The sequence below is a fragment of the Aotus nancymaae genome, unplaced genomic scaffold, assembly GCF_030222135.1.
Source record: "Aotus nancymaae isolate 86718 unplaced genomic scaffold, 86718_ANA_hifiasm-v0.15.2.pri h1tg000102l, whole genome shotgun sequence".
Taxonomy (NCBI): domain Eukaryota; kingdom Metazoa; phylum Chordata; class Mammalia; order Primates; family Aotidae; genus Aotus; species Aotus nancymaae.
Window position 1 is genome coordinate 1,632,257 of NW_026988517.1, and position 16,080 is coordinate 1,648,336.

The window sequence follows — 16,080 nt, forward strand, 5'->3', positions numbered from 1 at the left end:
TGCGAGGAGACTTGGACTCTGCATTCTGTGCATAAAAAAGGATGTAAAAGCTTTCTGATAATAGTATCTAGATTTTAAAAGAAAGCTTTTAAAGGGTGAAAATGTGGAAGGAAACTAAAATGAAATAGAATAGAATCTGGTTTAAATAATAAGCATAGAAGTGGTAGTTAAATAAAAGTAAAAGCAAAGCAGACTGGGAACCCCCCTCTTTACATAGATAAGCGCACCAGAGCACATCTTTAGGTCTGCAACCAGCACATTCCTGCATTTCCTGTTCTTCTGATCTCCATGGATCACCCCCACACGTTTTTACCCCTTACCTCAATTGCAAGGTTATAGAGTCAAATGACCAGGAAGCTGAATTTTGTAAAACATGATTGACTGTCTTTGTCTGAAACCCACTTCCTGTCTCAATTTCCATTCTCAAACAACATATAAGCTGAACTTCCTTCTTTGTTAGGCTCCCCGACCATTTTAGGCAAGAGCCTGCTGCCATCCTGCGTGCCCAGGCATCCGAAATAAAGTTCTCTTCTGTCTCAAAAAAAAAAAAAAAAAAAAAGACTAGTAAACTTTTATATACCCAATACATCTAGATTCAACAGTTTTCATTTTGTCGTATTAGTTTTATCTATGTCTGTCTCTCTATCTTTTTGACTGAACCATTTAAAAATAACTTGCGGTTGCAATAAAATTTCATTTTTAAACACTTCAGGATGTATATTCTAAGAATGTCAACTTTGGTTTTGAAAGAAATCAAGAGCAAATGTGTTTCACTTAGTGATATAGGTAGGCTGTATTAGACCCTTAGGTTGCCTGATGATCAAATACACTTCTTTCCTCCTACCATATAATACCTTCCATATTCATATTTGATAATTATTGCTTGGAGTGTTCAGATGTATGAACTAGATTCATGCAAATAAAAACACTCTGAGTATAAAAGAGGCCTACTGGATAAGAAGAGAGCTAAGAAAGAGGATGAATGAAAACGGAACAGTGGAGCAGAGAGTGTATTTGCATAGGAGAAATTTAATGATTGGATCAAGTGGTCCTTAGTATGTCTGACCATAGCTGATCATATGGCCTCAAAAATTCAGAAGTAGGCCAAGATCATGTTCTGAGATGGACTTTATGGACCACTTCCTTTATTTTCTTAGGACATCCACATCACTCACTGAAAAAAGCAGTATTTCAGGTTATATATATGCAACATGATTGTGATATTATTTTACTAATAACCCAGTAAACACAGACATATAATTATGAATTCATGGTAGAGATGGGATTTGGGTGAACATACAAGGTCTGTGTTAGTAGAAGGGATTTCAAAATCACCCTGTGGGCTCTTACTGGGTTACAATTGTGTTGTTAAAGTGCTTTGCAACTTGAAAGAGCTATTGAGAGAATAAAGCTTGTTAATGAGAGATCATTGCAGCTAATGGTTGTTAATGTTGTGACAGTGGAGAACATGGCCTTTTGGGAATGGGTTTCCAGGGACGCTATTGAGAGAATAAAGCTTGTTAATGAGAGATCATTGCAGCTAATGGTTGTTAATGTTGTGACAGTGGAGAACATGGCCTTTTGGGAATGGGTTTCCAGGGACCAATGTATGATGTATATGTTTGAAATAGGGGAAAAAATCCACGAAGTATTCATAGTTGCAGGACAAACTGTGTTAGTTTTAGTATTTTTAGTGTATTCATGTTTGGAATTTGTTTTATGTTTTTTGTTAGAGATGGGTTCTCATTCTATTGCCGAGGCTGGAGTGCAGTGGTATAATCATAGCTCACTACATCCTTGAACTCCTGGGCTCAAGCAATCCTCTCACCTCAGCCTCTTGAGTAGCTGGGACTGCATGCATGAGCCACTGCACCTGGCTAATTAAAAATTCATTATAGAGATAGGTCTCACTATATTACCCAGGCTGGTCTCAAAATCTTGTGCTCAAACAATTCTCCCACCTTGGCTTCCAGCAACCCCAAAAAAACATTCTTATGTCCACACTAAGAATATCAGAATGTGACTTTATTTGGAAAGAGGGTCCTTATGGATATGACTAGTTAGGTTAAGATTGTCATACTAGATTAGAATGGGCTCCTACAGGAAGAGAAGAGGACACACAGATTCATGGAGGTATAGAGAGAATGCCATGTAAAGACATTGGCAGGGATTGCAGTGATGTGCTTATAAGCCAAGAAACACCAAGGATTAATGGCAAACACTGGATATATATAAAGAGAGGTATGGAACAGATTATCCCTCAAAACCTCCAGAGTAAACAAACCTGCTAGCACTTTGATTCTCGGACTTTTAGGCTCTAGAATTTTGGGAGAGTAAATTTTTATTGTTTTAAGTTACCTACTTTGTGATTATACATATTTTTATTTAACAAAATTTTTAAAAATTTGTACAAATTTATGAGGTACATGTGAAATTTTATTACATGTATATAATGTATAAGTCATTCAAGGATATTTAGGGTGTCCATCACCTGAGGACAATACAGTTCTGTCAGCTATAGTAGCCATATCCTGCTATCAAGCATTAAATTTATTCCTTCCATTTAACTATATGTCTGTACACCTTAACCCAATTCTCATCTTCCCCCTTTCTCTCATGTACCTGTCCCAATATCTTATCTCTTTCCACTCTCTACCTCCCCTGACGTGATGAAATGTTTTAGCTCCGACTTGTGAGAACCTGTGATACTTGTATTTTTTCTTGTTTTCTTGAGATGGAGTCTTGCTCTGTCGCCAGGCTGGAGCACAGTGGCTCAGTCTTGGCTCACTGCAACCTCTCCCTCCCGGGTTCAAGCAATTCTTCCACCTTAGCCACCTGAGTAGCTGGGACTAGAGATGCGTGCCAAACACCCAGCTAATTTTTATATTTTTAGTAGAGATGCGGCTTTTTACACTTGTCTTCAAGTCTGATGAGGTCACGTTTTAATTGTTTGAATAGCTTTCAAGATAGCACTTGATACCTTCTTTGCAGGCATGTATAAAGCAGACAGAAATGATTCCCTTTGTCAGGAGGGCCATGCGGGGGCCGTGGGCAGTGCTCGCTGCGCCGGGCGCCAATTGATGCGAGCAGCCCGGCCGGCCATGCCGCGGCTCGCGGACACCGGCGGCACGGGCGCCCGGCACGAACCAACAGTATTTTTTATTCAGAGTATAAAATGCTGAAGTTAATTTGGCTCTCTTTAAGTCTGTTCTTGGTGTATAGGAATGCTTGTGATTTTTGCACATTGATTTTGTATCCTGAGACTTTGCTGAAGTTGCTTATCAGTTTCAGGAGATTTTGGGCTGAGACGATGGGGTCTTCTAGATATTCAGTCATGTCGTCTGCAAGTAGAGACAGTTTGACTTCCTCCTTTCCTAATTGAATACCCTTTATTTCTTTTTCTTGCCTGATTGCTCTGGCTAGAACTTCCAGTACTATATTGAATAGGAGTGGTGTGAGAGGGCATCCTTGTCTAGTGCCAGATTTCAAAGGGAATGCTTCCAGTTTTTGCCCATTCAGTATGATATTTAACAGGACAAAGTTTTAGAAATTACTTAAAAGATGGATGAACCCTATAATTCTAATTAAAAAGTGTCTTTGAATATAATTAATTTGAAATAGTTCAGTGAAGATTACCCAAATTGTGATACTGGATTTTGAACAAATTTTAAACATAAATCTAGAACAATGTTGAAATCTACCTCTAAACTTTAAAAACATTTAAAATCATATATTATGGGGTTCAAAAAGAGGAAGAACGCAGATACAACTCTGATCAATTAGGTATCTTGCCAGATCAGTCACCTTAACACATATTTTGATCTATTTGTTGCAAAGTCATGTGTACTTCTGAATTGAGCAGTGTTATATTTCTGTTATTTTCTGTAGTTCATCTAAGCTTTCTTTTTACCTTAGAATCATATCAAATGGATAATCAAGAGAATGTCCTCATCAGAATATTAAAAATAATATATTCTCCAAAAACATGTTACGGTATAGATTTTTGGACAGGACTAAACTCAAAAGGTCATTGAGACCCAGACCATCATTTGAGGGTTTGGAGCCAGCAACAAGAGATGTTAACCATGCTGATAGCAGAGATTATGGGCTAATTGTAAGGGTGATATTTAAAATATATAAATTATCTTGTTAATGTTGGGTAAGTTGGTTATACAGCTTACCAAAAGGTCACCTAGCTACTAAGAGTCAGGATTCAAACCTAAGCAGTCTGAATCTCTGTGGATCTTTTTTTCTTCCGTGGAAACCAATTGTTTTTAATAATTAGTTTACATTTTTCTTAACGGTTTCATTTTCTCTTTTCTTTGAGATTCTAATTAATCTAGTATTTCCCCTATTATCTGCTTTCCTACAGTTGAGATTCACAGCTGTGCCTGGTAATTATTTCCCTCATTCTGTAAATATCACCAGGCTTGAGAATGAATTCATTCTTTTCTGACTGACTAAGATAAATTATTGGGCCATATTTGTGAAGCTATCTCCCCTTTCTTGTCACTAATTGTCATGCTTCTCACTTACCTCACACAGTGGCTTTTCCTCCCAAAATGAAGAGGCTGTTTCAGGCATGGCTTTTTTTATGGCCATGTCAAGCTCAGCAACAGCTCTTTTAACATGTGTCTCCTTAGATTCTATTACCTGATTTGAGGTTGCTTCAGTACTTTCAATATTTGCACTGGCTGTGGTCTGACAACAGTTAAATAGTGACAAAAGCTTATTCAGTCTGCTAGTGCTTCGTGTTGACTTAGGAGAAGCTTTGTTTTCTTCTGGCTTCTTGACTTCTTTTACTTGATCTTTAAATACTTTGAAGCCTTCTTCTGCCACAGTCTCTCTTAAAACAACTTCATCTTCATCAGAATCGAGTTCTTCATTTATGTAATTTTTCAAATCCACTCGATCAATATCATGAGCCACTAATTGAACAATAAGATCTTTGCTTTGCACATCTTTTAAGAGCTCCACCCTTGTAATATCAGGCTTTCTTATATTCTGAAATGAATTTCTGCCAACAGCCTGAAAAAAAAGGTATAGCAAATATTAAAAACAAATGTCTAAATCACTTTTCCTGTAGTTTGATTATAATGTAGCTATTTTCTTGTGATTTCTAATTTTGATTTAAGTAATATCTTCAATTATCAATTATATATTAGCAATATTTTTAAAAGAAATAAAGTCAAATAAAAAAATTTGTTGGCATGCATCACTTTTTTACATTTATATACATCAATCTAATCTAACTTACTCCAAAATTCAGAGCAAGATCTAACATAATTAAATGACGACTTCTTTGTCATTTATCTTGAACGTTTTGTGACAGAAGGAGACAGGGTAACCTATTTTCCAAAAATCCTAGGTAAGGAATTATAGAAAAATCTAAATATACATACTTTCTTTTCTTTCTTTTTTTTTTTTTTAGATAGAGTCTCTCCCTGTTACCCAGGCTGGAGTGCAGTGATGCAGTCTCGGCTCACTGCAACCTCTGACTCCCACGCTCCAGTGATTCTCCTATCTTGGCCTCCTGAGTAGCTAGGTCTACAGGAGTGCCACTATGTCTGGCTAATTTTTGTATTTTTTTGTAGAGACAGGGTTTCATCACATTGGCCAGGCTGGTCTTTCTTTCTCTTCTCTGCTGTGCCCTTTGTTGAAGATAGATAATATTGGTAGCCAGACTGGGGCAAATAACATGCCTTAACTGAGTTGCCCGTGTCTGCTGCTTTATTGTTTTGTTTTTAGGATGGCTTTTCCTTCCTTGAACAGGACAGTGGTATTTTAGTTTAAATATTCCTTTCTTGCACTCTGTGGTTATAAATGACTCAAGTAAAGAAAGCTTGTAACTAAGAGTAAGATTTGTGGCAGATAATTCTATAGATAATTAACTGAGTTTAGTTAATGTTATTTTAGTCTGTTCACTTAATTTTTTTCCCAGGCAATAATTTATATATGAATGAAGACTACCAAGTATATGCTAATATAACGATGAGAACCCAGATTAAAAATAAAATTTCAGAGTTGGAAGAGACCATCATTTCTTCCAAAAAAGCAAGAGTAAAGAAGATTAAAGAAGTTTTAGACCATGATAAACTAAGAATTTTGGTGTGTGTTAGGTCACTCTTGCACTGCTATAATTACCTGAGACTGGGTAATTTATTAGAAAACACATTTAATTGTCTCTCAGTTCTGCAGGTTTTACAGAAAACATAGTGGCATCAGCTTCTAAGAAAGCCTCAGGAAGCTTCCAATCATGGCAGAAGGCAAAGGGGGAGCAGGCATGTCACATGGAGATAGCAGGGGCAAGAGAGAGTTGGGGGCAGTTGCCACACAATTTTAAATAACCAAGTAGCGTGAGAACTCACTCATTATCATGAAGACAGCATTAGACCATGAGAGATCCGTCCCTCTGACCCAAACATCTCCCACCAGGAAGGAAATCACAGAAGAACCATGTCTCACTATCCACTCATTTTCCTGCCATTACTTTTGCACTTACCTCTAAGGGTTTTACATCCAATCTTCCAGTCTTACCTAATAAGGCATGTCTTTCTCTCTTTCTATTTTCTAAATTAGGTGATTCTGAGGAGTAATTTCTCCCACTTACTGATGCTCTTCTCAGTTCTGCTATGCTTAGTCCAGTTCTTTTCAAACACTCCTGCTTAAGTTTCTTAAGAGGTTGAGTTTTTATAGAAGTAACTGCTAAGTGTTCAGAAATAATTTTTGGATCTATTTTGACTGTTTTTTTCCCAACATATGGAACTATTTTAATAGGATATTCCTCTTCAGATGAGATCTAACTGTTCTTCCCCCAATTCAGGAATCATATTAATAGCATGTTCTTGTGCCTTTTGAACAATTCTGTTATTGTCTGGCTCGCCAGAGAGATCAGCATTTGAAATTGTTGAGCCAATTGTGTCTAATGGAAAACTTGAAACTTCATCAATAATTAAATTAGCCACTTTTTTAGGAAAGACTGTGTTTGTGTCTTTTATATCATAATAAAGTTCTTTGTTGGTTCCTGATTGTTGTAGTATGTTATTATAAACAGAATTAACAACCTGATAAACACTTTCCATATTTTCTGGATTTAAACAGTGTTTTTCAGGATCAGAAGCTATTAGACTAATGCTACTTCTGGAAATTTCAGCTGTTACAGATTTTGTCAGTTGAGATGCAATTTTATTTAACTCAGGCTTTGATAAGTTTTTTTCATCTTTGCTTGAGGAACTTGGCAACCTTAGTAGTTTAGCCAAGAACAAGGCCAACACCTCTTCTAAAAGTTTGGCATCTAATATCAAACCTTTTCTGGATGAAGACTTTTCCTGAGAGTTAAGTTCATCAATAATTTTGGTCACTTTTTCCATAATTTTGACAGCTTCCAGAACTAATTCTGAATTTGATACTACTTCCTCTTCTTGAGGTTGAAATTCAGAATTGGAAATAGCATTCACCAATAAAAATCTTTATTGTATCTGAGAGGACGCTACCTTTACCCAATAAATCTTTAAATATGAAGTAAAAGAACCAAAGTGCTTTAAAACACTGGTAAAAACAGAATTAACTATGTTTTCAATAGTTGTATTATCAGCTACAGGTACAGTAGGTGATTCCTTGGTGGGTGTTACAAGTGTAATCTTACTTTTGAAGATAAATTCTTGGACTGAATTTAATACTTTTGAAGTTATTTTTAGCGTTTCAGTTTCTAAGGATTTGGTTCTTTATGCACGTTTGGAAATACAGATAAAAGCTTTGATAAAAATTTCACAGCAATTTCTTCTATTATAAGACAGCTTATGAGCATGTGATGGTTTAGGTAAGGGCACATCAGTAGTTTGGAAAACATCTTTAAGGATATTTTCAACCATGTCTTCCACTTCCACACACTGATGTGGAGTTAGCCCTCCACAAAAATAGCTCTGCAACTGATTGCCAGCCACTTCTCATAGAACCAAGTCAACTATGGTTTCTGAAAGGATTTTGCATCCACTGGTCACACAATTTTGTATGATCTCTTGTGATCCAAACTGTGGCAAGAGATTGTTATAAACAGACTGAACCACTAACTGAGTAATTTCATGATCATCAGATTGTAAGGATTCTACATACTGTATAATCATATGTTTATTTTGGGAGATCTCTGTTGCAACTGCACTTACGAACTTAATTTGAAAGAAATCCAGTTCTGTGAACAAATTGTCCTCAAGTTTTCTTGTTTTTGTGCTGGATATTGTTGAGAAAATTTTAGATAAAAGAGCAGAAATCACATTCTCTAAAAATTTATGAGGTAATATTATTGTATATGGTGATGAAGTTTGACATTCTTTGCTTGCTGTTTGGGCCAACTTTTGGACTTTTTAACAACATCCTTAGTTAGATTCCAGAGGCAAACATGCTGAAACTGAAGCCTCATCACAAAATATCAAGTTAAGCTGATCTTGAAAAATTTCATTTATCACTGCAATAGTCTTCTTGCTAAATTTTCTCCATGACTGTTTATATTCTTAAAAATGAAGTCTTGAGATCCATATTCATTTAAAATATTACAAACAAAAGAGTGAACAACTTTATTGACCAATGTTTTGTCAGTTGATGGTATCTTAACTGAAGAAGGTGTTTTAGTCATTTTATCGACAGGTGGCATTTTATCTGCAGATTTTATCTTAACGCTGGATGGTGCTTCATCTGTTGTTGGCTCTTTTCCCACAGGTGGGAAAAACTGATTCCCCGTGTCTGTTCTGGAAACCTTAATTTGAGCATCTGAAAACTCCTTTAACAGTGAAACGATCTGAGTTTCAATAATATCTTCTAAAAATTTAGCAGGAAAAATTCCAGGTTTATTTTTTGGTTGACACTGTGAATCTGTGGAGCTGCTTGCTTTCCCAAACAGCTTTTGTGAGATACTGCCTTCAGGGAGGGAGTTATTTTCTTTCATGATCTCTTCAAAATGACCAAAGTTAGATTTCCCTGGGCTGTGGTCTTGTTCTTTGGTTCTAGAACATGATGGCATTTCTGAATTGGGTCTTTTCGTGGGCTCTGAGATTTTAAATGTGTCTTCTACAGAGGGTCTGACAGAGGTGGGTAAATTTGATAAAACCCTGTACTTTTCTTTCATATCTTCATCTGAACAAAACAAAGTCAGTTATATTCACTTGTGAAGGATTAATCCCCAAACTACATTCCTTTAACTGAGTTGAATGTTTTCATATTAGTTGCTAATTCAAGCTGATTAACAATGTAGGCATTTTCAGCTCCATGGAATAAACTTTCCTTTGAAGGATTTTGTTTCAAAGGCTCATTGAAATGAATACACTGGTGTATTAGTGTGCCAATGATCTCACTTGCTACAGTGTTCTCTTTCAATATGCTAATTGAAGATGGTTCTATTTGGCTTATTTCGTTGTCTAGCTTGTTCTTAATTACAGCAAGCATGTCACTGATGATATTAACAGCATATGTCAGTAATTCTGAATGGAATGAATGAACGCGTAGAAGGATATCCTGTATGTTTTCCTTAAAAATAATAGTATTTGACTTCGATTCATCAGGGAACACTTCAAGTGGTTGTAATTTTGGCAACATTTTTTTATTTAATAGTTTCTGTTGGGTAGAAAAAAGATTTTCTATAGGCATTGTCGCAATTTCAGAAAACTCATATTTGGAGATAGGTTTAAACTGCAAGTCTACAAATGACTCTAACATGTTTAAAACCCTTTCTACAATCTCTTGAACAGTGTAGTTGCTAGAGCCCATAGAAATTTGGTCTTTTGTCTTTGTGTTACAGATTTTGGTAAACTGCTGAGGCTATGCTTGTTTCGAAAACCATATTTACTTTTAGCAGTAATGTATTCCTTACTGTTTCCTAGAGTCTATTTACTATCTGGAGTGGAAATTTGGGACAGAAAGCATAGCTGTAATTTTTCAAATAGCATTTGAACAATTTCTCTTCCAAACATATTAATTTGTGCTTTGCTATCCTCAGCTCTAGTAGAAGCTCCTTGAAGATAAAGTCTGCTTTCACAATTCTCAAGAGGTGGCAAATTTAAAAGTGAAAGAGAATATACAAATTCTTTTGCTTTTATTGAAATTTCAGTCAAAACATTTTCAGCTATCATCAGTAGCTTACATTTTTCATTTTCCTAGTCATTTGATTCTGACACTTGTCAATTTTTTAAGTATACCTTCTCTAGGAAAAAATGTGTTCTACCTGTGAAGAAACATTCTCCAAGTAAAAACATTCATTCTTGTTTAGCAATACTTTTAGAAATCCCAACGTTGTCAGTTAAGAAATGATTTTCTTTTTTCTTTCTTTTTTTTTAAAGAAAGAAAGAAAAAGAATAAAGAAGAGGAGGAAAAAGGAAGAGAAAGAGAGAGAATGGGAGTATTGCTTTCTTGTCCAGGCTAGAATGCAGTTTAGTAATGGGTATTGAAAACCTCTTTTATACCAATAATTATACTTGATGTAAACAGGAAGAAATAAGGGAAGAAAATAACCAACGAGCAGCCAACCAATATTTCATTTAAACCTATGAAATGCTATACGATTACTGAGGAGTGATTTACTTCCAATTATGTAGTCACTTATGGAATAGGTGTGAGGTGGTAATGTATGTTTTATGTATTTGAAGTGGAGAGTTCTATAAATGTTTATTAAGTTTACTTGTTCCAGGTCTGAGTTCAAGTCCTGGATGTCCTTGTTAATTTTCTGTATCGTTGATCTATAAAATCGTTAGCTCTTCTTGTTACATTGATCCTTTTGCCATTATGTAATGTCCTTCTTTGCCTCTTTTGCTCTGTTACTTTAAAGTCTACTTTATCAGAGGCGAGAATTGCATCTCCTGCTTTTTATTTGTTTATTTTTACTCTCTGATTGATAAATCTTCCTCCTTCTCTTTGTTTTGAGTCTTTGTGTATCGTTGCATCTGAGATGCGTCTGGATGCAGCATAGCAATGGGTTTTGGCTTTTTATCCAATTAGAATATATATAACTTTAATACTAGCATTTGATGCTAGCTGGCTGTTTTGCCTGTTAGTGTGAATTTTTCATTGTGTTAATGTTCTTTTCTTTTTGATATATTTTTGGAAAGGCTGATATTCGTTGTTCCTTTATATGTATAGTGCTTCTTTCAGAAGCTCTTGTAAAGCAGGCCTGGTGGTGGTGAACTCTCTGAATACTTGTTTGTTCACAAAGGATTTAATTTTTCCTTCGATTATAAAGCTTAGTTTGGCTGGATAGGAAATTCTGGGTTGAAAGTTCTTTTCCTTAAGGATGTTAAATATTGGTCCCCACTCTTTTCTGGCTTGTATGGTTTCTGCTGAGAGATCTGCTGTAAGTCTGATAGGTTTCCCTTTATGGGGAACCTGACCTTTCTCTCTGGCTGCCCTTAGTATTTTCTCCTTCATTTCAACCCTAATAAATCTGGCGATTATGTGCCTTGGGGTTTGTCTTCTTTAAGAATATCTTTGTGGTGTTCTCTGTATTACCTGGAGTTGAATATTACCCTGCCTTGCCAGGTTGGGAAAATTTTCCTGAATGATATCCTGAAGAGTATTTTCCAACTTGGATTCATTCTCTTCATCACATTCAGGTACACCTATCAAACGTAAATTAGGTCTTTTCACATAGTCCCATATTTCCTGGAGACTTTGCTCCTTCCTTTTCATCCTTTTTTCTCCAATCTTGTCTTCTCATTTCATTTCACTGTGCTGGTTCTCGACTTCTGATGTCCTTTCTTCTACTTGATCAATTCGACTGTTTAAACTTGTGCATGCTTCGCGAAGTTCTTGTGATGTGTTTTTCAGCTCCATCAATTCACTTATATTCCTCTCTAAGTTGTCCATTTCGTTAACATTTTGTCAAACCTTTTTTCAAGGTTCTTAGTTTCTTTGCAATGGGTTAGAACAAGTTCTTTTAATTCACAGAAGTTTCTTATCACCCATGTTTTGAAGCCTGCTTCTGTTATTGGAACACACTCGTAATCTATTAAGCGTTGTTCCGTTACTGATGAGGAATTGCGATCCCTTGTAGAGGGAGAGGCATTCTGATTTTGAGTATTCTCTGCCTTTTTACGCTGATTTCTTCCCTTCATTATATATTTATCCGTCTGTTGTCTTTGAAATTACCGACTTTCTAACTAGGTATCTGAGCAGACATACAACTTGTTGATTCCCAGCGCCGAAATCTGAGCAATCCACTGCGCCGGCCAAAACAGCGGTGTTAAGATTGATGGTGCTTTTCCGCCCAGGAATCTCCGGACTCTGCACCAAAAACTGGCGCGCTAAGACACCAGCAAAACCACCGCACCGGCCACAAGAGTCGCCCTGGCAACACGTGGGGCTCCTCTGCTGGGAATCTCCTGGTCCGTGAGCAACAAATATTCGTCTGAAAGTGTGCCGTCCTCTCATTATCTGCGCTTTCACTGGGAGCTAGGAGCCCGAGCTTCTAGTGATCTGCCATCTCGGATCTCTCTCTCGATTTTCTTTTTCTTTATCTAATTCATGTTTAATTTCTTGTAAATTTTTTCTAGCCACTTGTTGTGCATAAGTATTTAATTTAGACAAAGACAGTTGGCACAAGTTGGTCTCTCCTGACTTAGTATGATCTACTGAGCAATAGGAAAATTGCTCATCAGAATATGGATCTTTGGCTGATAATGCTTTGCTCAGTGTACTCTGTTCTTGTTGAATAGGTAAGGCCATTGGGGCTGTAAAGTTGACTTGGGAACAAAATACAGATTTTACTTTGGAAGTAGCAAACGTTTCCAAATTTGTTAATATTGCCTGTACAATATCTTCAGCTACATTTACCTTTGCCTCTTTGTCAGCAACACTGAATCTAGACTGAAAAGTGCATGGATTTTTATCCAAGACAGAGGACTTTCCTTCATAGCTGTGTTCATGAAAAGAAACATTAGCTTAAAAATTGATAGTTTCATACCTATTTTTCCATACATTTCTTTCTGTCATGGCAGCTGAATAAAGTTTGTGAAATACAGTGTTAACAATACTTTCTGTTACTATAGTTATATCTGCTTCAGAAATTAAAGGATCTATCATTTTATCCATACATTGAACAGATGTTTGGGCAATTGGCTCATCAACATTGTGGGGCTTGCCATTAAAATCAGAGTGGGAGAGACAAAGCACAGTTAATTGATTGATTAAAGTACTTGGAAAAATTTCGTTCAAAATATTTCTTATGATGGGAGCAATTGGAGATATATTTGGTTCTTTGAGTTTTACTTCAGTTTTGTTTAAGGTTTTTTCTAGAGCCCATTGTTTAAGAGAATGTGTTTTCATTTCTTCTCTTTGTAGTGACCTATCATCAATAGTTTCCTTCTCTGTATATGCATCATCTTCTAGAAATGAATCTGATACACCTCCTCCAGGAAGACTTCCATATGTTGGCCTGTATCAATAAGTTTCAATGCCTCCCTCTTCAGATTCAGTTTCATTTAACATATCTGAAGATACTGCATCTAAAATTAGTTTGACTACATCCGTAAGAATCTTAGTCTCAGGTGGTGGGGTTTTTACACTTGTCTTCAAGTCTGATGAGGTCACATTTAATTCTGTTTGAATAGCCTTCAAGATAGCACTTGATACCTTCTTTGTAGGCATGTATAAAGCAGACAGAAATGATTCTTCATGTGTGTCTCTGGAAATATTGGTGCTTTCACATTCCCAGCCCATCTTATTGCTTTTCTTTTTTTCATCATTAATAGCATCGAGAATTTCTAAATATCCATTGGCAAACCCTTTCAGTTTAGCAAAAACCATATTAAGAATGTCTGAAGCTACAGTTCTCAGTTTATTTGGATGCATTTCTTTTGTGTTCTCTGCTTTGGAAGACACAGGTGCAACAGGTTTTGCTTTGCTTTGAGTCCCCTCTTTATTGCCCTCCTGAACTATTCTGGAGACTGTGCTGGAGATTATTTTGGTGGATTTGGCCATTTTCTCAATAATTGAAGTAAATGATGGGATGTCAATGTCAAGAGACTCTTAAATGGCTTTTAATCCACAACTTGCAAAACTGGTATCCATGTCAACCCCAGATAATTTTGTAAGGATATAATCAAAAATTGCTTTGGAAATTAACTGAATATTAGACTGCAATGCAGCAGCCATTTTCTGATTCTTATTGGTACTGTCTCTTGGCTTCCTAGGAGCTTGCTTAACATTTCATGTAGTGTTTCCCCAATTCTGTCTAACACTTCCAATTTTGCATTATTTTGAATATCTTTTTCATCATTCGCACTGTGGAGAGCACAAGGAGTTGCCATGTATTTGTGAAAAGATTTTTTATCCTGCCTATTTGGCAAAATGCTTTTTTCATCAACGCTGTCATTTGCAGACTTTGGCATACATGAAGAAAGTGAAATGTTTCTTTGATCTGCATTTTTGCTGGATAAAATATCATAAATACGTGTTAATAATGGACTTGCCAAAATGTCATCATCAATACTTGTGACAAGAGATTCTAATTCTTTATTAGTATTAGCTGTAAGGGATTTGGTATGGTCAATCTCCGTAAGATTTAGGTTTTTCTTATGGAGTTCCAGTTGATTCTGTATAGCACATAAAACAATGTTCTCTATTTTAGCTGTGTACTTACTAAGTTGAGGTTGTAGTGAAGATTTGAAGCCCATATGCAATTTTGGACAAATAAAAGACTTCCGTCTTTTAAAAATTATTATGAATGATCTTATCATTAATGTCATCTACAGGTTTAGTTCACTTTTTCCAGATTTTAACCAGGAAGGCTTTTTAGAATCCATATCGAATGAAGATAAATATTGCATTTTCTTTTCACTGACAAACCATGTTTTTAATTAACATTTATTTGGTGCTTCTTTGACTCTGTATGCAGTGTCAGTTCTATCTAAGGAAGTCTGATGAACTGTTGATGAAATGTAACTTTTAGTGGTATTGGAAATGTAGTTTGGTGCCTTATGAAGTATGTTTAACACAGAATCTCTTATTTCTTGAGCCACTGTATTGATTTCTGAAACAGAAAACAGCTGGTCTATCCATTCTTGATGTGACCGTCCTTGAGGCTTTTGTTAAACAAGAACTGAAGCTTCATCGCCAGTTTTGCTGTCTAAGTGACCAGGAGAAACAGAAGATATGTCCTTGAGCATTTCTTTTAAAACACTTGTGACTGTGTTTTCTGAAGCCTTGTGTATTTGATGCTTTTGGTCTTGGCTGAAGGTTGAAATAACTTTATTCAAACAAAGTTTTTTCTTTAAAGTATCTTTATGATTAAGAGATGGTGGCTCAGTCTTTAATTCCCAATCAGGAAATGTAACTTGGCTTCTAGAAACAGGCTTTGTAGGTGGTTTGATATTTCTTTTGTATTTAAAACCAGTGTTTCCCTTTGTAAATGAATCATTAGGAATCTGTTCTTGTGATTTTACTTTTTCATCTTTGAAAGTTGAATCAAGCACATTTTTTACAATATTGTCTATCTCCTCATCTTCAGAATAAAGAACCATGCCTGGAACATTTATAGGTAGAAATGGTCTTCTAGATCTAGGACTATTAGATAATCTAGTGCCAGCGAGTCTGTACTTTTCTTTGGTGTCAGAAGAACTACTCATTCTAGGTTGTCTACTTTTTTGAAAATTTTCCTTTGCTCATTCTTGATGGAGCTGAACAAGGATATCATCAAATAGCTGAAGGACTACTACTGTTTCTTCAGATGCAATAATTCTCTCATTATTTAGTTCAGTTTGTATATAACCTAGTATAGCACTAATTGCTTCCCCTGTATAACCAACCAAAGAGGATTGGGGAAAAATATTTGATAGTAAATTTTGTATTTCTTCACTGACAATTAAACTAGCTTTGTCAGATTCAAGACTAGATTTATTTTTGCCAGCTCTCTGAAGGAACATGCATACTGGGTCTGTCTTATGTTGCTGGCAGGAAAGCTTAGTTGAATCTTTAAGATGAAGAAATTCATTTTGCTTAGAAGTAAGAGGCATCAACTTTTCTAAAATGGTGTGCACCATGTCCTCTGCAATATCATACATTGGGTCTAAAGTATGAGGCATTGAATCCGTCAAAGGTTTTTTA

General features: G+C 36.0%; 2 pseudogenes; both read right to left on the bottom strand.

Moving 5' to 3' along the window:
- Positions 1–4,512: 4,512 nt before the first annotated feature.
- On the bottom strand, positions 4,513–8,629 carry LOC135272009 (fibrous sheath-interacting protein 2-like; annotated as a pseudogene).
- Positions 8,630–8,684: 55 nt separating this feature from the next.
- LOC135272010 (fibrous sheath-interacting protein 2-like) lies at positions 8,685–15,088 on the bottom strand (annotated as a pseudogene).
- Between the last annotated feature and the right edge of the window lie 992 nt (positions 15,089–16,080).